Genomic DNA, 25,806 nt, shown 5'->3' with positions numbered 1-25,806 from the left:
TTAAGATGAAATGCAGCAAAATATGTTTATTACATTATAAAGATAAAATGTTAACATCATTTAAATAATCTATATTGTTAATAATTAAACATGTGAGGACACAGTGTCACATCGCTAGCAAGGAGCTGGCACCCATTCAGGGATTGTTCCAGACTGCGCTGTATTCTTGCTGGGGCTGGCACAACCCTGGAATGATAGATGGACAGAATAATTAAACATGTACTATGAAGATATTGCAATGGTCCTCTCCAGAGTAACCACCTTTTTCAACTCTCTCAAACTTATACAATTTAGAGATTTGTATATAGATAATGTCTTTGCAACCTGTGAACAGTTACATTTCAAATTAAGCTTCCCATCAACACAATTTTTTTAATTCTCCAAATTAAAAATTCTGCAAAACAAAATCCGCCTAATTTTCCTTACCCCCCACCTGTTTCTATTCCAGAAGAAACATTGATGAGACTTCAAGACTCAGACAGCATTTCTATAATTTATAAAAACATTTTAAAATCCGTTCCTTTCAAAGATCCCAGAGTACAATGGGAAAAGGATCTCTTACTCGACATTTCAGAAAAGGAGTGGAAGGCAGCCACGGACAGAATTCACTCTAGCTCCATATGCACATAGCATACAGTTATTCAATTTCAAATTTTTATCGAGCAGATCAATCTTGTTTAAAATTGTCCAAAATGTTTTCATGGCAAGATCCAATCTGCCAACGCTGCAATTGAGCTCCTGCCTCACTGGGCCACATGGACTAATTGGGCATGCACCAAATTAACATCATTCTAGACAAAAATCTTTAAATGCCTATTAGAGAGCGTTGGTGTCACAATCCCAGCTGTGTTTAGTGTACTCCCAGATCAGCTTAAAGTAAAGAATGACAAACAATTGGTAATTGCCTTTAACTCACTAATAGAATGTAACCTATCTTGCTCAATTGGAAGAATCCTAGCCCACGTCTTTTAAGTCAGTGGGAAACTGATGTTATATACTATTTGAAACTGGAAAAAATCTAAAGCTGTTCAAAACTTTTTAAAACCTGGCAGGATCTAATCAATAACATTTTAGAATAATCATTTATATTGGGGAAAATGATTCTCTTCCCTCTTCTCTAATCTTAGTCTTACTCTGGCTGTTGGCCTTTCTCTCTTTCTCTTGGGTGGGGGTTGAAGTGAATTTATTCTTGTTAAATTTGACTTGATTGTATGGAATGTTACTTGCTTTTAATAAAATCAATAAAAAAAAAATCCACCTCCTTGAGATTCGCTGCCAATCATCAGCTCCATTCCTCTTGGAGAATTGCAGATGTGGGTCATAGTGGAGCAAAGATGTTTGCTAAAGCTGCCCATGGCGACCCACAGCAATCCTTTACCTTTGAGTACTATTGTGCTTCACGACCTTGTATGACCCAAACTCAGACAACACATGACCCAAAATAGGTCGCTACCTATAGTTTAATAAATTATGGTCTCACCCAATATTACTTCAAACACTGCCAAATAAAAGTTTAGGAATGATTGTAAATTCAACATTACCGGATGGATAAATAATTAACTTTTACTTTATAAATCATCTTACATACTATATCATCAAAAGTACCTTATATTTTACTTCATAGAAAGCAGAAAATAAATACTAAGGCAGTGTTCAAAGCATTTGATAGAGACAGTAGGTAGCCAATTTAACCACCACCAATATGCAACATTCTCCTAGGTGATGCAAAGGCAGCCATTTTTGTGAAAGTATACGCTCATCACACATTACCTTTTATAGAATATTGAAGGTGTGAAAGAGATGGTTAGCCAGTTAGAGACAGGAGATGACTAGGGGTCCAGGTTGACCCAGCCATGGGGGACATGGCATGGGAGGAGTGGTGACTCAGAGGGGCTGGTATCTGGAAACTTGCTTGTTCAAATCGTGTTGATGCCAGAAGGGTTTCATCCTCTGTTGGGACCTTCAGCAAGGCCCTTAACTTAAGAATTGCTCCAGGGGAGCTGTTTAGTGGCTGACTATATTCTCTGACCTCAAAAGTTAATGTGAATAGACAATTTCCCTTTGGGAAACTACTGAAGTATATTCCAAAAATAATCAATTTAACTAGGACATCAGGTACACTCTACTCTTTTCAAAATATACTCAAGGATCTTTTCTGACCACAGGACCTCAGTGATACATCTCATTCGATGCATGGCATCAATACCATGGCACTGCACTGTAGCATAAGGATCCTAACAGAGACCACAGGATAAGCCTCCTGATGGCCTCACCAACTCATCTTCCAGCAGCAAACTAATTAACGTATTTATGGTTTTAAATTATGCCAGACATGTGCTTAAACCCACAAAATTATTGCATAAAGTGCAATGTCATGCCTCAACATATAAATCACACTGAATGAGTGAAAGAGAAAAAAAAGAAAGATCAATGGCCATCTAATTTTAAATGTGGAATTTACCAACATTTTCTCTCATGCAATCTGGTGCAGTCCTGCTTTACATGTACTGTTATTACTATTTAGTTTAGATTTATTAATACTTTTATTAATTTAGATGATGTTTAATTTACAATGCACATGGTTTCACGCTGAAGTTACACACACTACGGTTAATGTGTACATCTTTAAAAAGCTTCCTGTTACTCCCAAGAGGTTTTTATACAGCTCTGTATCACAGTGTATAGTAGGCAGCACAATGAAATACAACAGAACAGAAACCTACAGCCATTGAAGAGCCTTTTTAATTTTTTGGCTTTGCTCCAACATCGTTAGGATTTTTTTTCATTTATCAATTAAGTTAAATTCAATATAAAAATGGAATACTGGATAATGACTTAGGTCTTAATTGTTCAAAGAATGAATTAACTGAAGAGGTGAAAGGATTCGGTCAAAATGGAGTAACATATATGAAAAAGAGCAAGATACAGTGGCTGCGTCATTCCACATTTAGTCTCTAATTGAAGGTTAGTATATGAGCTTATATCACTGTGTATGGGGGGGCACAGTGAAACATACTAACACAAAATGTCTTTGCGCACTTTTGCTGCTGCTGGAGGTTTTTATTTCAATGAAATAAATTTGCTGTTTCACTTGCAGTATGTATAAATGTATATAAAACATTTCTTAAGTAGATGTACCAGCATTAAACATTATTATTATTATTATTGCAATGCTATTTTTTAAAAATCATTTAAATGCATACATTACAGATCACTAAGGTTAGCCTTGTTACAATTTTAAAACTCCATTTCACTATTATATTCAACAAGAGTGATGAGAGGCTGAAATGAGCAACATTTCAACATGTTACGTTAGTCAAATATCAATAGCATTGACAAATCTCTGTCACATGATTTAATGTTAAGTTAAATGAATCCTTTCAATTTAACTTTAAAATGAAGACTCCGCGCTATCTTTTAAAATATCCATCCATAATAATAATAATAATAATAATAATAATAATAATAATAATACATTTTATTTAAAAGCGCCTTTCAAAACACTCAAGGACACTGTACACAGTAAAAAATAATAATAAAAGTAAGAAAATAAAAAGCAGGCAAAAGAGCAGGTAAATTACAAGATCATAAAACATAAAACAGTTCCAAGATAGGAAAATGGAGAAAGTTATGTGGGATAAGCTATTTTGAATAGGTGATTTTTTAGTCTAGACTTAAAAAGAGAGAAAGAGGTGATGTTTCTTATTTCAGGAGGTAGGGAATTCCAAAGTCGAGGAGCAGAGCAACTGAAAGCCCTGCTCCCCATAGTGGCAAGACGGGGGACAGGGACAGAGAGAGAAAGAGAAGAAGAGGATCTGAGACACCGAGATGGGATGATGATCTGTACCAAATCAGAGAGATATGGAGGAGAGAGATGATGAATAGCCTTAAATGTATACAGAAGTATTTTAAAATTAATGCGATATTTGACCGGAAGCCAGTGGAGCTGCTGGAGAACAGGGGTGATGTGGTGAATAGAAGGGGTCCTGGTGATAATACGGGCAGCAGAGTTCTGAACACGTTGAAGCTTATGAATTGATTTTTGAGAAAGACCAAAAAGAAGTGAATTACAATAGTCAAGCCGAGAAGTAACAAGGCTGTGAACAAGAATGGCAGTGGCCTGTGGAGTAAGAAAAGAACGGAGACGATTGATGTTACGCAATTGGAAATAAGCAGACCGAGTGACATTATTGATGTGTGAATTAAAAGACAGAGTACTGTCAAGGATGACACCCAAACTTTTCACACATGGGGAAACAGAGACCGGCAAGTTATTGATAGCAATAGAAAAACTATTAGTTCTGGATAATGTTGATTTAGAGCCTACCAGGAGAAGCTCTGATTTATTGCTGTTGAGTTTCAAAAAGTTAAAAGAGAACCATGTATTTAGTTCAGCTAAACAGAGAGTAAGGGAGGATGGGGGGAGAGCAGAATCAGGTTTGGTGGACAAACCTTTTTTTTTTTTCCATCCATTATCCAGGCCGCTATATCCTAATTACAGGGTCACGGGGGTCTGCTGGAGCAAATCCCAGCCAACACAGGGCGCAAGGCAGGAATCAAACCCCGGGCAGGGTGCCAGCCCACTGCAGAGCACATACACACCCACCAAGCACAATTTGGAAACGCCAATGCACCTAACCTGCATGTCTTTGGACTGTGGGAGGAAACCCACGCAGACACGGGGAGAACATGCAAACTCCACGCAGGGAGGACCCGGGAAGCAAACCCGGGTCTCCGAACTGCAAGTAGCAGCGCTACTCACTGCGCCACCGCGCCGCCCTCTTTTAAAATATGTTCTAAAATATTTTATTTTTTTCATATTGTGCTAAACCAGACATTGTTTTTTCCAGTGTTAGTGAGAGTAGGCAACAATGAAGTTCATATCAATATTCAATATTTCTGTCTGTGAATTTAATTCACTCTGTGCTCAAATACATAAACTGTTAATGAAAGTGCAAAATATATATTTTTCTAAATTATTATTAAGGATTTTAAACTGATAATTGTTCCAAGTTTTGCTGCAAAATGGTGGACCCTGCGCTCTGACCTTCCAAAGGTCATGTGAAAAAACAATTTCCCCACGGGAATGAATACAGTGTCTCAAAAAATACCAAATGTATTAATTTGCTTATTTTTCCTTCTACATGTAATATTAACATTTCACTCTTGTTCTGTGTCAGCCTGTGAGAAAATTATTTCTTAGGCTCTTCTAAACGCTGACAAAGATTTTTACTCAAAAACACTATATAATATTTTGTTTCATTAAAATATCTTAGAATGTTTCTGAAAGTTTACACACCTTTAATTTCAAGCCCTGCAAAATAACTTTTGTGACCATTACAATAAAACTGTTTAACTTTGAAGTAAATTGCTGTTTTTCTATTCTTCTGTGAACATTTTTGTTGAAGCTCTTATTTAATCCTTTCAGCTTTCAGTGCGCATCAATCATTTTATTTCAATTTTATTGCCTTCAAAATGATCATTTATTGTAGTTAGATGATTGTTTTTCGTTGTTGTTTTGCAAAATGTTATGCAACTTTTATTCATTCAGACACCACTGCAAGGACAATTCATGGAAAGGTCAGGCAAGGTTTTTACTCAGAACCCAGTTTATTAGGAAGTATTTGGTTAATTCTGAAGTGAGGCAGGAGGATGATTTAAATGGCCCTAGAATAAGAAGCGTGTGCACTGGTAGAGCCGCTGAATGCCTAAATTAGTTTCTATGAAAGAGTAATAAAAAAAACTTTCTCCTTTTCCTTTATACAGCACTTTCCAGAACGTCCTCATGAATCTATAGAGGAAAAACATGATTGAAAACCTTGAACAAGATTAAACCTTTGAGATTCAAAATGAACTCTAACTAACCAAAGGAAACCCTCATGGTCACAGACCAGCAAACATGAAAACTCCACATAGATTCCATCCAGGCAGCCGTGCTAATCATTTTGTCACTGCGCCACCTTTCTTGGACTTTTGCCTTCACAAAATAAACATTGAACTTTCAATTCTAATTTTAGAAGTATACTTTCATTAAAAAGTGACAATACAGTCTGCAAAAGGTTTAATAGGTTCATAAAACTGATGTGAAGAAGGACCAGCATAATCAGGAAATGCTATCTAGACGTTTTAACCGTTTCCCCACACCATAATTCAGTCAGAGTTTTCCTGAAATAAACTCTTATGTGTTGCTGTAAATAGAAAGTACCAACTGTTGAAAAGGAAAGCAAAAAACACATTGTTTGATGAAAGGCAACTGAAATCTGTTCTATTTTCAGTGCAGTACCCAAGAAGAAACTGAGTGTGAAATACCATGAAATAACCTTTTCACTCTTGCTTAATCCAATGTATGTTTGTGGGTAGTAAACAACAGTGGATGGGATGCCACTACATCAGAATTGACAATTAACTAAAATTATTGGTCTTTGGATATCTTGGCAGGAAACTGGAGAACCTGAAGAAAAACCCACTGATACAAAGGGAGAACCTGCAGACTGGTTATGTGAAGGCAGCTGTGATAACCACTGCGCCAATGTGCCAAACCCTTCATTTTTAATTCTTTTTTATATATAAAATAAAGAAATTCAGATAAATACATATATTCTTTTCATACATTTTAACAAGAATAATGTTTCTTTGCATCATATATTCCTGAAAATGTCTTTTTTATACAGTACATAAAAATTCAAAATACATTAGAATTCAATTTTAGAATATAACTTACAAGTAGCATGGCACCTATGTGCCATTATAGCCACCAGTCTGTAATAGTGCCAATAGCACTAGAGGCTGAGCTAAAAATGACCACCAAGTGTCTTTCTAGTCTTGAGGTCATGTCCTACCTTGATGGGCACAAGAAATAAAAAAACTTCCACAGTCTCCTGCAGAGAAGTTTACATGAAGATTTTATCCAGGACTTCAGAATTCGATAAAACCTCTGGAATAGAATTCCTACAGCTAAACAGTATACTTGAGGACATCTTTTGCAGTCAAAGGATGTCATAGTCTTGTTATAGAATCATCACAGTTTCAGTAGACTCCTCAAAGTAAAGCTTAACTGGAGGAAATGGAACACATTTTCAAAAGCAGATGACAATCCTGGTCAGGAAGGCAGACTTCTCGAAGTAGGTAGCTCTACTCACTAATCATGGTGCATGTTAGTTAGCACATACAAATAAGAATCTCATTGGACTCTCTACACATGACAATAAGGTCTCTGTAAGACTGTAAATTCAAATGGAAGATGAACATTTCAAAGATTTCTCTCTATTATAAAATAAAATCTTGAGATAAGACTTTTTCCAAGAAAATTTGTCAACTCCTGCCCTCCTCTCAACCATTTACAACCACGCACATGGTACTCTCACCTCTCATTCGTGTAAATGCTTTTGTCAGACACAGTTCCTGCGCTGTCATCTCTTAGAAATGTTTACGTTTTCCTCACTTTAAGTTCCCAATAAAAAAAGACTTATGATGTCGAAATCTTATTGATGAATTTCATCCTGAAGGGTAATCAGGAGAAGAAATGAGTACACGGGCAAAGCTAGCACTGAGAAACAATGATGTCAAATGAATTAATGCAAAAATTGTTGATCAGTTACACTGGCAATGACATTAAAATTTTAACAGGCGACAAGAAAGGTAATGTAGTACATCTTCCTTGGATAACATTAGACACCAAAGGAGATCCTGATGTGCCATTCGTATTTAAAAGTTTACAGTTTCCCGTTACATTAGCTTTTGCTATGTCAATTAACAAATCACAAGGACAAACATTCGAAAAAGTTGGTTTATTTATTAGAGAGAAAGAAACGAAATTCACTCATGGGCAGTTATACGTTGCATTGTCACAATGTAAGTTCAAACACGGAATCAAATGCGATATTGACGAAAAGTTAATTTAAAAAGTTTTTACTGAAGTTTTACAGTAAAAGTGTAAGTTTAAAAAGTATTTGCATGTTAATTTCATATGAAAACTTATAACGCAACAAATACCTCTAACACAATATGAAACATAATTTTTTTTCAATTTCTAACGTTTTACTATTTTTAACTATGGTTAATTACTCACTTTAATGTAAAATAGTTCTATTATGCATATGTAACAATTCCCATGAAAATAACAATCTGTTTAAATTGTACATCCGCATCCCCATACGCAAGCGGCAGATCTGTGAAGTGGCTAGCGTGTAGCACCCGCCCCGGGTATGGCGAGCAGGGGGCAGAGCCCCTTAGTTCTTCAAGAAAACAAGCAAAATTACTCCTTTTATTGGCTAACTAAAAAAATTACAATATGCAAGCTTTCAAGGCAACTCAGGCCACCTCTTCAAGCAAGAAGTAATCAAGGGGCCTGAAGGGGCCTGAGTTGCCTTGAAAGCTTGCATATTGTAATTTTTTTTAGTTAGCCAATAAAAGGAGTAATTTTGCTTGACTTCTGACTGCATTCATAATGGCTAACATGGTGCAACACCCTGTGTTTGTGTGGGATTCCTCTGGGTGCTCCGATTTCTTCCCACTGTCTTAAAAACATACATTTTAGGTGGATTGGCTCCACTAAATTGACCCATGTGTGTTTTTGTGTGGGTGTGTGTGTATTCACCCTGTGATGGTCTGCTGCCATGTCCAGGGTTTGTTCCTGCTTTGCACCCTATGCTAGCTGAGATAGGCTGCATCACCCCCGTGACCCTGGCCTGGATTAAACGGGGTAGCAAATGATATCACATGTCATTTTTCCATCAAATAAAGAGAAATTACAGTAATGTGTGTGATGTGCAAACCATGATGCCTGACATTCTATGCAGGTTTGGTTCGTGTCTTGCACCAGATACAGATGATTTTAGTTTCCCATGACCTTATACTGAAATACAAATTTTAGAAAATGGATTAGCTGGTTCAAGGCAGTTGTCTTTATTTTTAATAAACTATGGTGGCGGAGTGGTTAGTGCTTCTGCCTTAGAATTCCAGCTTCTCTGGTATTTTGTGGTTTTTCTCACAGACAGGCTGCCAGATAAGGCAAATTCTTTCTCGGTAACACCTAATTGCAAGTAGTGGGCCTTGGATAGATTTTTCTATTTGAAATGAATCAATAGTACCGATTGTAAGTTTATTCTTTTAAAAGCAGACCGTCACTTTTCAGTACTAATCAATGCTACCTAAAATGAAATTGTTCTCCATTTTACCTCACAAGGACTAAGGCTGAGTTATGCCAATCTTATTCAATGGCAATATTTCAGCCTTTTATATAATGCTATAAAATAAAAAAGTTTTACTTTCAAAGTTTAATGGAGTGTCTTGTGACAGAGTAATCCACTAGGGGCTCCTTACATTCATAAATCATTTGTATAGAGCTGAGGGTGTTAATACTGTGAAAAAAGCAGAACAGAAACAGGAGTAGAGAAGCTGTGCAAGATTTTGTAGACTTGACTAAACTACACTGCTTCTAACTCTATTCCTAAATGCAGCACTTTCATGGTTACATGGAAATTTATTTAAGATAATTAATTTCATGCGTGAAGTTTTCATGTTCTCCTCGTGTCTGCGTGGGTTTCTTCCAGGTGCTCCAGTTTCCTCCCACAGTCCAAGGACATGCAGGTTAGGTGCATTGGCATTCCACACACTGTGTGTGTGTGCCCTATGGTGGTCTGGCACCCTGCCCAGGGATTTGTTCCTGCCTTGCGTCCAGTGCTGGATGGGATTGGCTGCAGCAGACCCCCCGTGACTCTGTGTTAGGATATAGTGGGTTGGACAATGACTGACTGACTGACTGACTAATTTCAGCAAATGTTGTATTCATTTCAGTACATGATCACTTCCAACTGAAAAGTCTCTTCTTCATAAAGATATTCAATGAATTTATGGTCTTTTTGAAATACAGAATTGGGATTAAAAAAGAGACAATTTATCAGAAAACAGAAGTAAGCAAACCATCAGGAATTAACAGAAACCAAATATTCTGCAAGGAAAGCTTAATAAGTACAAACTGTCACTGGAGGTTTTAATACTTGATTCTATCACTGTGATAACTGGGGCACAGTGATGCAGTTTATCACAAAAACCTCAACTTCTCTGCAGTACCGAAGGACTCGGATTTGGAATCAGATTATTCAATCAGATTTTTTTCTAAAACTGTCATGAATTGTCTAAGAAAAAAATGATGCTTGGTAATTTTGGCACTAGTTCAATTTCAAGCTTTTGTTTCTATTTTATTTATGGTTTTTTATTTTACCAGTAAATATAATCTACAGCTGGGATTTCATCATGTTATGTTATTCAGTGCAGTTTCAAAATTATAGAAAACCAAAAACAGAATTTTTTTTAATTCAATAAATTGAGTTATTTTCTACAGTTAATTTAATTGTATGAATTGACACATTTATGAAAATTCAAAAGCATTTGATAGACTTAAACTGAATGCTGTAACTAACTGTGCCAGTCAACAAGAACTGTTAAAACAAAGAGGAAATGCATTTAGAGTTAAAAAGATTAGACCTCGTCTGCAAAAATATGAAAATGTTGCACATAATGTATCATAGCAGTAAGTGGTGAACAGTGTAGCAAATACTAAAACAGTGTCACACACGTGCGCATGGGAGGCAGCTAAAGGGCTTGAGTGAAGGCAGTTCGGAGACATGCCGGGGTGTGGCAGAGTGCACTGACTCTTTTTCTCCCTTGCCTGTAGACCATTCCCGGGGGATTTCACCTGGATCTCCTGACATCACTTCCGGGACTGAGCCAATGGAAGTCGGCCACACCAGCTCCAGTCCCTCTGATGTCACCTCCGCTCTGAGCCAATGGTGGAAGACCACGTGCCAGATCCATACGACCTCACTTCCTGTCTCCCCCTTTAAAACCTGCCCCTTTTCCTTTGTTTCCTCAGTCTTGTTTTGGACTCGGTTGTATGCACTTCAGTGCTCTGTATTTCTATAAGAAAACGACTTTGCAGCCAGGATACCACAATATACGGGTGGCTGCCCCAACTCTTTATCTGTCCATGTCTCGTTCTTGTGACAACAGCTAATGTGTAAAAATAATATAAGGAGGAGCCTAGAAAATTTTAAACATAAAGAACAGATTAGGGTCCTTAAGTACAGCTGGCATTTATACTTTAATTTGTTTAGAGGTTTGTTCCATCCATCCATAATCCAACCCGCTATATCCTAACTGCAGGGTCACGGGGGTCTGCTGGAGCCAATCCCAGCCAGCACAGGGCGCAAGGCAGGAAACAAACCTCAGGCAGGGCGCCAGCTTACCACAATTTAGATGTTTGTTTAAGATCAAATAGTAATGTTTTAAATTTGCATCTAATTACATAATTATAATGAATTACAAAGACAAATAACATTAGTAACTGAGAATGTGGACAACTAAAATCCCTTTATTCTCTTATATTCTTGCATATAGTAAGTCTTATGTACATAAATACAGATGTTTTTTTGTCACACTCAAGATACTAAATCTTCCAAATAATGTGGTTCATGTTTTCAATTATGTATGTATGTATGTATGTATGTATGTATGTATGTATGTATATATTTTGTGATAGGCTTTTTGGTGGTTTCCACTCATTTAGAGTCTTGTTCTATGAATATACTTTACTTTTGTGTACATTAAATATGCATAAAAACTGTAAAACTTACATAAAGGCAATTAGGCAAGTGTTTCATGAGAAAAAGGTTACCATGTTGATTTCTTATTTCCTCTACTGTATATTTGCTTTTCAGGTTTCATTAAAGTGGAGGTACATGGTGAACTACTGTCTCAAGAGTGCAAGCGGGGCATGTGTGTGAGTAGACCCTGCAATGAACTGGCATCCTTTCCTGGTCTTTTCTGGTGATTATTTTAATTTTCAATACGGAGTTGCTCCACCGGAATTACATATGTGTTTGTTCATTTATTTTTACCTTGGATGGATCTAACACCACCACTGGACTTTTTATTGCTGCTGGAGAAACATTTGCCTCAATCTTAAATGTAGGAGTGTGCAAAAATGGGATGTTGGACTGTTTTTTTAATATGCAACTACAAGAAAATTACTGGAAAGGTAATATATATATATATATACTGTATAATCCTTAGATGCATTAAAGTTTCATATATAAAATAAAAGAAGTTCTGGCTTTGATATTTGTCATCTTTAAATTTTGTTTTATGAAATGGTCAATGCAGTATAATATAGTAAAGTTGACAGCTTTTTCTAAAATACTGTTAATGTAGCAAAGAGGCTACAGCACACATTTTGCTGCATTCATTTTATATTTATGTGTGTAAAGTACAGAATGTTGTTATAATCGTATCTGCATTTATCTATCTTTATTTACCTCAATTGCTTTTTAAAGAAGTGTTGTATGACAGTGAATATATTTAGCAATTTATATTTCCCCATCCTAAATTTACCATTATGAAATTATCTTTATTAACCTTATCAGTAGTACTAGGATGTTGTACCGGTGTTAGCCATTATGAATGTAGTGAGTAGTCAAGCAAAATGACACCTTTTATAGGCTAACTAAAAATATTACAATATGCAAGCTTTCATGGCAACTCAGAAACTTGCATATTGTGATCTTTTTAGTTAGCCAATAAAAGGTGTCATTTTGCTTGACTTAACCTACTGAAAAAAGTCTTTCATTATACAGTACCTTTGGATAGTATTTTATACTTTTTTATTATGACACTTTCACTTTATATACTACCATTTTCTATTATTCTTTTGAATTACTTCTTTATGTGCTTAATTGTGACCTATTTTTTCAAGTAAGAAATCAATTGCATGTCTAAATGATATAAATTAGAAATTTTCATTGCAACAAAACAATGCCACTTTAATAAATGTTTTGTTATTAGTAATAATAAACATTAGTAAGGCATAAATTGACAAGTCAAAAGTAGTTTACAGTAGATCCTGTTGTAATTAAAATACAAACCCTTGCTGATGTGTATGACATCTTGACCTTGATATTTTGTAGTGACAAGTGTCACGGTGGTTTATTATGGTGGTAGTGGCTGGTCACAGTGGTATACCGTGTTACTAAAACCTCCTAAACAAAGTGTGCTTCTCTACTGTTGAAGTATGGGGTTTAATTTAAATAACTGAAGAAGATGCCAATTTGTATCATAAAATGTACTCTGTGATTTTCTATGAATTATTTTTTAATAAAATATTCTTTTTTAATTTGTTTTTAAAAACATTTCTTATGGTTTCCTCTTTTGTTAGCTGATCTGTATTGCAACAGTTGGTATGTTATACTTTTTAAGAATTTGACACAAACCAACTCCTTTTTTCATGAAAAAGTAGCACATTTCATTTGAAAAATATTCCAAGCTCTATAGACAACTTGATGGCAACAGTGGATTTTCTGTATGTTCTATTAAGGAAACTCTTGTGTATCGTATTGTTTATTATATAGAGATGATTTCTGTATCTGTGGGTAAAAAAAATTGAGAAAATTAGAATGATCTATCTATCTATCTATCTATCTATCTATCTATCTATCTATCTATCTATCTATCTATCTGTCCGTGTTCAACATATGCGCAACTAAGATATTAATTTTTAAATTTTTAAATAACTTTTAGAAAAATGGAGTTACCATAATATTCAAAGAGTTCTGTTCAGATTTATTCAAACTAAACTTTGAGTACTGCTAAATATTGATAACCTGTTCATTATACCAATTGAAGTCATACATTAATTAAAAAAATATTTATTAACCGTGTCGTGTGTTACTTTTAATTTGAAAGTTTGAGTAAAATAAATGTAAGCTACATTGTTTTCTGACATTCTGCCTTTTTCAATTGAAGGGTCATTTGTTCAGTATCTAACGTTTTTGCATAAGTGTTTATCACAGTGCTTTCCTAATAGGAAAACCTTTTAAAGATGACGTCTGTACGAATGCCATGCCATAATGATATCTTCAATTTATGTGTGTAGAAAATATGTTCCAGAAGTTACAGTCCTGAAATGTGCCACAAAATGTTATACTGTATACATTTTAAGATAATTTTAAAATTGTATGTACTGTACAGTAGGATAGTTTTGTTATTTTATTTCAGAATGCTGCTGTTTCCTCCCATGTCCCAAAGAAATAAAAACGTAGGCCCCATTCTTTATTCTGATAATAGATAAACTGCATTTAGTAAGCAAATAATATATTTTGCCAAAATTTGCAATATTTTTCTAACACACACAACTCCTAGAAGACTTGTGTACATTTTGTAGATGCAATTCTCTCTTGTTATTGTGCATTATATGGGACAGTCATCTAGCAAAGAGCATTCCAACAACAAATTCTGCTATGAATCAGGTCCCATCTCGTAAGAGGAGAGAACATCTACGGAGGAACAGTTTATTTCAATTTCAGTCTTGTGGGCCTGTTTTGCTCTGGTGTGGCAAAAATGAATAATGCCTGAAACCTCTCAATACATTGCTATCCTGTTGCTTCAATAAGATTTTTTATTTAGTCACCTTGTTGCTGTTGTCATCGTTATGTAACAGTGTTTCCTTTACATTGCTCTAATATGCAAGAACAACTACTAATTGTTGATCGAATGACCAACCTCATATTAATACATTCATTTTGAAATTTAGTTCACGGGAGCTGACCAAAACTTAACCATTTTCAGTCAGAGTGGCAGAAGAATATACCACATATTGATAGCTGTATGTGTCATTGGCATACACTTTTCTCATTTTTCATGCGTGTGAAACCTTGAGTTGTTGTAATTGTTACTTTTTGCTCTTCCCATACACAGTGATTATCAGTAACTATCTGTGCTACCCAACAAGGACAGGTTGAAATCTAAGTAATCAACATAGACCTCATTGTTAATGTTTGCAATGCACCAAGTAATCAATATGTATGGAGTGCAGCTGGATGATAAATTGGACTGGACTGCCAATACTGATGTTCTGTGCAAGAGAGGACAGAGCTGACTATACTTCCTCAGAAGGCTGGCGTCCTTCAACATCTGCAATAAGATGCTGCAGATGTTCTACCAGACGGTTTTGGCGAGTGCCCTCTTCTATGCGGTGGTGAGCTGAGGAGGCAGCATAAAGAAGAGAGACGCCTCACACCTGGACAATCTGGTGAGGAAGGCAGGCTCTATTGTAGGCATGGAGCTGGACAGTTTAACATCTGTGGCAGAGCGACGGGTGCTGAGCAGGCTCCTGTCAATAATGGAGAATCCACTGCATCCACTGAACAGTGTCATCTCCAGACAGAGGAGCAGCTTCAGTGACAGACTGCTGTCACCGTCCTACTGCACGGACAGACAGAGTGGATCATTACCCCCCACACTATGCAACTCTTCAATTCCACCCGGGGTCGGGTAAACGTTAACATTATACAAAGTTATTGTCTGTCTCTTATACTTTCATTGTTATCACTCTTTAATTCAATATTGTTCTTTATCAGTATGCTGCTGCTGGAGTATGTGAATTTCCCCTTGGGATTAATAAACTATGCTAATCTATCTATCTATCTATCTATCTATCTATCTATCTATCTATCTATCTATCTATCTATCTATCTATCTATCTATCTATCTATCTATCTATCTATCTGTCTGTTTCTGATTATATGCTGTTTGGTATGGGATTTGTAAAAGTAGTGTTAATGTTTGTGATGCGACATCTATTGGAATGACTGAGACACTGCAATCGGATGGACACACATACACTTATCTTGTAATTAAGGTGGATTAGCTACCACTTGTAGTGGTTACAGTGAATAGGAAAACTCTTTCATTTGTTTTAAGTGGGGTATTATGGGGGATTTGCATGTATCAGGAGGCATGGTGGTATTGTTTTTCCTGTTTAATTAAGGATCAGTTTAAAACCAGTGTCAGTATTCTATTTCTTGTCCGTATGTAATAGATTGATTGAATTACATTTTCCTGCACTTTAAGACACTCATGTCACTCTTCTTTTTTTGAAAAGGGAAAGAAATTATTAAAACGAAAGGGGAAAAAAAAAGAGATGATGTGGAGTGACTTCTGTTTTTGCAGGATAATATTTAATGGATTATTTGCTGGCTGACACAAACATTGACAAGAAGCAGCGGTATAAGAATGGTCATCAATACTTTGGACACTTTCTAACAGTTGTTGTTCTAACAGTTGCTCATATTTGACACAAAATTTTTTTTGCAGTGAATCCTCTTGTTGGTAAGGAAAATTCCCTTCAATTGATTTTCAAAATGTTATTCATAGAATCTTTCTTTAGAACAATCTAAACAAGAACAGGCCAATCAGCCCAACAGTGCTGTCCAGTCCTATCCACTTAATTCTTCTAATAATAACACGAAGTCTGGTTTTGAAAGTCTGTAAAGTCCTACAGTCCACCACATTGCTTTGTAATGTGTTCCATGTATCTGTGGTCCTCTGTGTTAAGAAAAACTTCGTAATGTTTGTGTAAATGTTTACACCTTTGGAAGAGAACCTTATTCCAGCATATCTTCAGAGATCAAAGCCATTACATAAAGACAAAAACTGTTTGAATGTCTAAGTGTACTAACTGTACGAAAAATGATAGCCAAAAGAGAAATGTACATGGAAAGTTATGCACAGTTTTGGAAATATGGGTTGCCAATGTTGCTTTTGTTCACCTGTCTGAGCATATCACCAATAGGGATCTGATTAACCAATTGTTCAGCTACTTTAATTTATAAATATTATCTAAAGAATAATAACAATTAAGATCAACAGAGCATGGTGCAACGTCTTCACAGGTCTTCACTTCAAACCCCAAGGTGATTCACCCTACTTGCTACTTTCACAACAAATCCACTGCCTACCTGTTTATTTTAGAAGGCTCAGGTGCAAAAAAAAAAACACTCAGATATCCAAGGGAAGAGGGGTAAAGGATTGACAGCAGACACTTTAGATTTACTTTGAAACATTAATACAATCATGATGTAACCCTGCAATCAATAATAAATCTATATACAGTATAGCCTTATTCTTCTTCTTCTTTCGGCTGCTCCCATTAGCCTTATTAAATCACTTTAATATATCGTAGTGCAGCATACGAACTTGTTGGATTTAAACTTTGGTTGGACTCTTAGAAAACAAACTATAGTTAACAATTTTTCTAATATACTGTTTTGCTTTTCATGGAAAGCTCCATTCCTGAAAGATCTTCCATAAACAAGGATTATCCCTTTCAGGACCCCAGGATTCTTTTTCTTTTGCAGTGCATGCACAACAGTTTAAAGAAACCTTTGTATTTTTTGTTGTTGTTAACTTCATTAAAGCAGTGGTACAATGATTATCTCCACTGTCTCCCATTCCTAGAATGTGAGTCTTGTGGATGTGCATGAGTGGACCTCAAATAGACTGGTGCACTTTCCAGGGCTGTTACTTGCCAGTGCTTGATACAACTAAGAAGGGATTCAGCCTTCTATAACCCTAAACTGGTGCCTGACCATAATTATCATAGTTTATGTTATTCTTTGATGTTGTAAACAACACGTTTTTAACTATTGTAATGAATGGCACACATGGACTATCATCCTGGCCAGAACTGCACAAATATCCTTACCTGGCTGGGACACCAGTGCCATGGAAGGTCTAGGGAAAGTAAGCACCCCTGAATATTTTCTTCCCCAATACACCAGTGGGCAGCATCCCTGGGTTGGGATTAACCACACAAACACGCACAGTGTAGTCCAGTGGGGCAGCCCTGTTGTGTTCTGTGGGTGCCACCAAGGGGAGCTGCCTTAAAAATATTAGCAGCCCTAGCACTGACTCCTGTGCAACACCACTCTTAACATCAGCCAGTTCTGATAAGGTTCCTCACACCATCACCCTCTGCTTCCTGTGAACACTAAACAAAATTAATTTGAACTGAAATTGTGCTGCATTGAGTGAATGTGACCTCATAGACTTCATAGAGCATCCAGAGGGTTCCTGTTGCCAAAAACTTCAGTCCACATTTAACCCGTACTTGGATCGATTTGGTTTAAATAATGAAGCATGACTGCTTTGTTTTAGCCTGGCCTGTCTAATTTTGTACATTCTGTGCTAAGGAAGTTGCAGGAATGTGTAGGACTGAATTAAACATGTTTACTTTCAGGTTTAAGAAAAAGTATCTGCTACTTGCCTATTTGGTCTAAAGATTTTATTTTACAAAATATGAAATAATGAAAACTAACAACTTCACCTTGTGCAGTTTTTATCTGCAAGATCGGATGAAAATCAGGAACCAGCTGTCGATGGGCTGCCACCTATTAAAAGATGGCATTTTAAAAATGTTTCTGAATGATTCGTTTTACTTCCTGTCTTATAAAAATGTGATGCCAGGTTGATTAGAAATGCTGAACTGTTCCAACTGCACTGCTGATATGCCCAGTATGTTTATTTGTGTTTTGCAATTATGTTTGATTATATTAATTACTGTATATTACTGCCTCTGAAAAAGGTTTGAATTGCCTTCAGCATACGCTCAATGACAAGAATTCTGAAAATAGATTTATGGATGGCAGAATGTATGGAAAAATATAATTGTGAAAGAATGAACATAAAACATCAAGGAAACACAAACAAAGGTAATACATTTATCATCTTAACATATATTAAATGCATATTTAATTTCATGCATAAATAATAACTATCTTTGAAATTTGTCCTTTTCATATTTTATTTTGCAAAATGGTAACTGAAGTAAAATAAAGCATACAAAATGTAACAGATTTCTTGAACGTGCTGTTAATGCAGTAAAGAAAATGCAGTCCACATTGTAAACATACATTTTAAATTTCTGTGTGTCACAATAATTACTGTGGTGTTTAAAGTATAATGTCCCCATCATTTTTTATATCTGTGAAGAGTCCACATTTTCAGTCACTAAAAACTTATGACTTAATCCTGATTTACTTTATGCAGATTTTTCACATAACAGATAATTGTTATGGAAAGTATCTTTCCTTATACTAAATTTATCATTATTAAGTTATCAGCTGAACATGTTTGACACGTCTTTTATGATGCATTTTAATGATAGATTATGTTTGTTCTATTATGACACACATGGTATTCTGTTATACTTTTGAACTACACACTGTGCTTAATTCTATACTATTTTTCATATAACTTTATTAATATAGTAAGTGCAGACATGTAGCATGGAATTAAAAATATATGCCATTACATTAATGAACCTATTGTCATTAATATTATTCTGATTAATAAGAGATACTGTATATTAATAAGTGCAAAGATAACTTACAGTAGATCTTGAGTTGTAAGTGAGATACAAACTGACTATGATCGGTAAGAAGTAGTAAAATTTTTGTAGAGACATATTTCATGGTGGGTACAGTGGTAGTAGCTGGTCACGGTGGTATACTCTCTTACTAAAACCTCATGAAGAGAAGTGTGGTTCTCTTCTAGTATAACGTGGGCTTTTGATTAATGTCTCAGTGAAACCTCTTCATTTAAATAACTATAGGAAATGTAAAGCAGGACTTTTTGATATTCTATTTATTTAATAATTTGTTTGTTACCAGTAGTGTTTTTCAAGAAATTATGGATTCTGCAGTAGTCACAGGAAAGGAATTTTGGAGCATGTCTGTGTGTGAGTGTGAGGTTTAATGTTTTGTTGTTTTCCTACTCCAGCTCCCCGCTAGTGCCAGCTCAGTTTGTCAGTGAAAAAATGCTTTTTAATAGAACACTTTTCTAATGGGGTTTGACAAAACATTTTTTTTTTCTGTAGCTTTAAATCTAGCTATTTTAATTATCAAGACAAATAAACAAACCAACACGGAAACATAATGCTAAACAAAATCTGCAAAATATTTTCAGTTAACATATTAACATCAAAGCTGGAACGATTTCCACATTTTTGGGATGTGGGAATAAAACTGGACTGATGGATGAAAAAATGATGAAGGTACGCAGAAAACACCCTGAGATTCCAACCCTGATCTCTGGAGCTGTGGAGCTGGACGACTAAGCACTCCACTTCCATGCAGAACAGAAGCTGTCAGATATTCTGTTTATGATGTGTTATCATATTAACAAAAGAAGAAAAAGGAGAAGTATATAATACAAAACTGTTGCTGGAACAATATGAAGTATTTTTTGAATATAACTGTATTGTTTTTACATATATTTGTTTAAGAGGCAACTACTTATATGTATTATTTGCTTTCTGGACAGAGGCAGCCGACCAAAGAAGTGCATTGACATATTTGTATGTCCAAACTCTTTCTATGTTTCTCTGCTTCATTATTCTGACTGGAGAATCAGTAGTTCAGTTTGATTAGTCTAACATTTAAACAAGACTCCTTTCTGCTTGACATGAAGTGAATGTCTTTCTATATCATTGACATTAATAAAGCATCTTAATTCTGCCCTATTTTGAAGAAGAAGAAAGCAGATGACGTGGAAACATGGGAATTAAAGGTTAGATAAAAATCAAATTCCTTAGGTTGAGTTTTGATTATTATAGTTCTTATCTTGCTATCTACAGTAGATCACCCTTCTTAATTATATTTACTTACTAAGAATTACTGATAAAAATTAACATTAATTATATATTAATACTCCCCATGGTAACTTGTGGGGCCTTATTTATTACATTTTTTTTTTAATTGGAATATTTTTAGTTTTAAATCTGGCAACTTATATTATGTTCAGCAGTGTTTAAAATAAAATGTTATTTACCTATGTCTATTGACATTGAATTACTGATAATTCAGATGCTTTATTAAAATTTTAATTAAAAAAAATCTAACAACATCCATCTCCCCTTATTAGTTTTGTATATTATTTTAAAACAATGTGTAACCATCTATATGCTCCTTCCCATCTCATTTTTTAGGTAGGTTTCTATTATTTTTTGACATTATGTTTATGTGTAACTTCGTATAACTATAACTCACTTGTTTTATTCTTGATTTTCTTAGCATTAAGGGAAAATAATTATTAGTATATATTTTTTCTCTGCTTTGGCTTTCTTAACAGAAGACTAGTGGAAATTTCAAAGATTTCCACCTTAATAAAAGGACAAGTGTTTGTGTATCTGTGTTTCTGTGTAGTTACTATGGTTGAGAAGAAAATTTTAAAATAGGCAAAACATGTAGTAAAGGGTCAAAAAATCAAAAATGATCATGAAAATACCAAATAAGGGTCTAAAAATAAGAAAACTGGTCTCATTGGCCTCATTGGCCATTGGCAACAGAATTGCGATAGTGGGTTTATTGCACTCGCTTGGGCTACATGAACAAGGCTTATAGCTGTGGTGCTAATGGCTGATCACTTTGTGTGTTGGGGAGTTGATGAGTGAAAATAAAGATAAATTGACATGCACGTTATGAGACCAAAGCCCCGACACAACTAGGCTAGAGCTGTTAAACCAGGCCAATTCAGTAGAAACCACTGCCACATTTTCCCATTAAAACACTTTGACTATAAGAATGTTCAGTTCAACAAATGAGAGGAAGTGACAAAAGTGGATGGCTCTATCTAAAAAGGAAAAAGCCATCGCAAGGGAAAGGGATAGGGTTTGTAGTATTATACCAGACCAAATGGATAACCCATGTATCAAATAAAAAGTATGAGGTCTACATTGATTACTTATGTTTCAACCTGTCATAGATGGGTCGAAAAAACTAGTCTATAATATTTGTATTTGCACATACTATTGTCTGACCTTTTGTGTGAAGTTCTAAACTAGGCCTATTTAAAATATCTTTCTCCCCACTCCCTAGTTTAAACAATCCTTGACTAACTTATTCCAAATGCCTTCCCAGTTCACTACAACAGAACAGGTCCCATCTGTTTCAGAAAGTCTCCCAATGTCCCACAAACCTATGCCCCTCTAAACTAAACCATGATTTGAGCTTCACATTCTAATCTCCTAAATTTTACTTGGATTGGTGTGTGGCACAGGCACAACTTCTGGGAAGACTATCTTTTCTTAGTATCTTCTTTGAATCTGGAGTGTACAACTGACAGCTTGCCTTTACATATGTCATTTGTTCCAACATGGACAAGGACACCTAAATCCACCCTCGCACTTGCCAGAAGCCTATTCACCCATTCCAGGAATGTCTTTCACATGTGCACCAAAAAGGCAACATATCATACAAGACCCTTCACAAATGATTGTCTCCCCTATTCATCACTACTTCTGTTTTTCTGGGTACTGGTTTTGAGGTGGCCCATTATGCTCCCTACCTATGATCTCAGAAATATCAGAATCACCATCCATTCTCTATAAAGTCCTGAAAATGGCTGTACACCTTAAACTCTGGGGTTGATGTCCCTGGACAGTGTGCACATCTTAAGCATACATTCAGATGAGACCCACCTTTTTCTACCCCTCTGGTTTGAAGCCATTTTATGGATGCACACTACCTTTCTACACAACAATGCAGGCTAATTGCCTCCTCTTTAAGTTCAGATGTTACATTACATTGGAAGCAGGCCAAACTGAAGAAAACAGGACTTGCATTCTGTTAGTCCCATGCTTAAAATTTGTTTGAGTGACTATTAACTTTTGACCGCTTTGTAAAATTAAACATTAAATATAAATTAAACAAGAGTTTAAATGAACTACCGTACCTATTTGATACTTCCTGGAGATTGCTGCTTAAGATGCTCTGCCTATAATACCACTACTGCTACACCTTTTTCTTGGTTGTTCGATGAATTTTAATTTCTACTAAACTTTCTCTATACATGTCTGTTTGCCTAAGAAACTGTTTCTTTGCCACTTTCTTTCATTTTTTTTCTTTCTTAAATGGGCTCTATTACTCTTCTTGTTGTTCCTCTTAGTGCCAATTCTTATTGGTTTGCTCACTATGCACCTCATTTAACTAGTAATCTTCTCTTCCTATAGAGAAATTAACTCACTTATTTATAATTAACTGACACAAAGTCCTATAATTATTTACTGTCTGATTACTTTTGTCACGCTGCCCTACATGTGCTGCTGCATCACTTACTTGCCCCTCACTTAAATCTTTTGAACAGTTGAAAAAAAAGCAAAAAACTAATAATATGAAAAGAAAAACTGCAACATATTATTGTCCAGTCCCTTGGTGGCAAACAAAAATCAATGTTTTAAGAGCAAAACCTTCATATGAGTCACATTGAAAACAGAAGCAATGCTCAGCACCTAGTACAATCCACCAGACTAGGGTGACGTCAACATGCTGTACACGCCTTGGACCTCAGCAAAGCGAAACTTACTGCCTTTTTCTTCTTCTTCTCCGTCTTTTTCTTCTTTTTATTATTATAGTATTGTGTAAATATTGACCACTTTTTTACTTGCATATAAAATGTCTAGGAACATGTTATGTTTTCCACTTTCAACACTCAAATCTCTTGTTTATTTGTTGTACATCAGGGGTGTCGAACTCCAGGCCTGGAGGGCCGCAGTGGCTGCAGGTCTTCATTCTAACCCTTTTCCTAATCAATGACCAGTTTTCACTGCTAATTAACTTATTTGCCCTTCATTTTAACAGCCCTGTTTTTAAGGATTCAGACCTCTAAATTGATTCTTTTCTTCATTAAATGACAGCCAAACAGAAATGAAATGTGAACCAAGTCAACAGATGACCAGTTAAATTGGGATTTCAAACTCCAACCAATTTCACTCCAACCAGTTTCTTAATGAGAAGCCAATTATCTGTGTTAATTAAACCCGTTATTTAATTCAATGGCTTGTTGCTGCTCTCATTCTGTCACAGCAGACATTTCCAAAACTGTTGATTTTCTGTTTTCCCTAAGAAAACCGTCAAAATGTATTGGTGACCTGAGAAATCAACCTTACCGAGACCTTCACCTTTCTTTATTTTCAGATATTGTGTGATGGGCACAGGTGAGCTGGTCATGTGGTGGCCTTATTCAAGTCTCATTATTGTTAGGCTGCTAATTAAGGAAAAAGAATGAAGGGCCCTGAGTCAAGTTAATTAAAATGAAGGCAAAAGAAGTTAATTAGCAGCAGAAACTGGTCACTAATGAAGAAGATAGAATGAAAACCTGCAGCCACTGCGGCCCTCCAGGACCAGAGTTCGACACCCATGTTGTACATGAATTAAAATCTGTTAAACATTTAGCAAACAGCCCTCCAACCACCCCCAATTGCTTAATTAATATAGGGGAATCATATCCTACCTTGGAAGAGGAGAAGACAAAGTCACTTAAATTCCTAAAAGTCCCGGAGATAAGCTAACTTTTACCTTGTTCATACCTTTTGTCTGCCTAGCAGAGGTGAAATCGATTTTGGGTTATAGTAAGTGAGCAGACTGTCGACAAGTCTGGATTCCTGTCTTCATGTTACCAGAACAGAGTTCAGTCCCTCCTGATACTGTTCTTGGATTAAATGGCTAAAACTACTTTGTCTTAGATGGACTTGTCTGATAATTTATATTGTGTACCAAGGACGTTGCTAGAAGGTACAGAACTGTGCTAAATTTAATAAGGCAGAGTGGTGGCACTGAGGCTAGGATTCTGCCCTGGCAATCGAATCCTGTAAATGCCAAAAGGGACTCTGCTCTGCTCTGCCCTTGAGCAAGGCCCTTAACCGGCAATTGCTGAGCGCTGTGAGAAAAACGCTATATAAATGCAAAGAATTATTATTATTATTAATACATTAAATGTGGATTAAATGTATTTGGATAAATGATTCAAAATGACTTTGTCTTAGATGAGTTTGTCTAATAATTTATATTCTGTACTGTAAAATAGGACACAAACCAAGATAAAGACCCTGTATAATTGGATTTGCAAAAACAAAGAGAAGGACACAGTAAATGCGGAGTAATCTTTTCAGGCTGGAGTTCTGAATAGGAACTGAAACAAGATGACTGATTTCATGGTTATGAGTTCAAGTGGCAGGAAGGGGATGGTCCAGACGGACAGACACAGAAGTGATGTTAGTGATGGGGTGTCTGTCAATCTTCTGCTCTGCTGGGAGGAGAAGAGAAGGCATTAGTACACAGCGCCAACCCCTGGTCCGGTGGGTAATTACCATCACCAAAGACCTTAAGCTGTCTCCCATGCACATGCATGGGACAGTAACAAGGAAGTTACTAGAAAGTAAAGAACTGTATTAAATATGTTTGCTTTCAGGTTTAAGAAAACACAATTTTCTCGTGTTTCTGTTGCTTATTTTCTTTATGCCTAATACTCTAAATACTTTTCAAAGATGTAATAAAAGTGGCAATCTTATCTAATGACTTAAAAACACCAAAAATAAAAGGCAGAAATATAGAGGCCTACGTCCATTTCAGTGACTTGAACCTTTTCCCCACATCATCAGGCACAAAGTAGGAACCAATTGAGAAGGGTTCCATTTTATGTAATAATGTACAATTAAAAGGTTTCCACCAAATTCTTATTTCTACCTGCCTAATATTTATGTGATATCATCAATTAGGTCACAGTGCTGAACTGACCCAGTGGCACTGCAGAAGTGCTTATGTGTTTATTTGTGCCATTCAAGGACCTACAATAAGACCTCCTCTGGGCTTTACTGCTTCTGGAAAACGCGATCTGCAGAGTATGAGAATGCGAAAAATAGATTTATATGCTTTTGGATGGACTAAAAAAATATTTCTGGAAGAAAAGAATGAAAAACATCTGTTTTTGAAATGCTATGACAAGAAAATAGTGGAAAAGGTAATACATACTGAACATCAGTTTATGATACAATAAATGATTCATATGTTAGATATAAATATTTTTTGTTTGATAATTGTCATCTTTATATTTTATTTTGTGAAATGGTCATTTCAATGAAATATAGCATAAGAAAAGTTAACAACTTTCTCTAATTTGGAGATAATGGAGCAAACAGAG

General features: G+C 35.8%; 1 long non-coding RNA gene and 1 gene segment (V, D, J or C); both read left to right on the top strand.

Moving 5' to 3' along the window:
* LOC120523672 overlaps window positions 1–25,806 on the top strand; it is an 826,057-nt gene that overhangs the window by 660,377 nt on the left and 139,874 nt on the right.
* On the top strand, window positions 2,686–13,462 carry LOC120523723. 2 transcript variants are annotated; one of them, XR_005632686.1, is made up of 3 exons: window positions 2,686–2,964; window positions 11,718–12,037; window positions 12,963–13,462. It is a non-coding gene; the product is annotated as an uncharacterized LOC120523723 (long non-coding RNA). The 2 variants fall into 2 exon arrangements; XR_005632685.1 differs by lacking the exon at window positions 2,686–2,964 and adding an exon at window positions 10,935–11,396.

The sequence above is a fragment of the Polypterus senegalus genome, chromosome 1 (assembly GCF_016835505.1).
Source record: "Polypterus senegalus isolate Bchr_013 chromosome 1, ASM1683550v1, whole genome shotgun sequence".
NCBI lineage: Eukaryota > Metazoa > Chordata > Cladistia > Polypteriformes > Polypteridae > Polypterus > Polypterus senegalus.
This window is presented reverse-complemented; position numbering and strand designations above follow the sequence as displayed.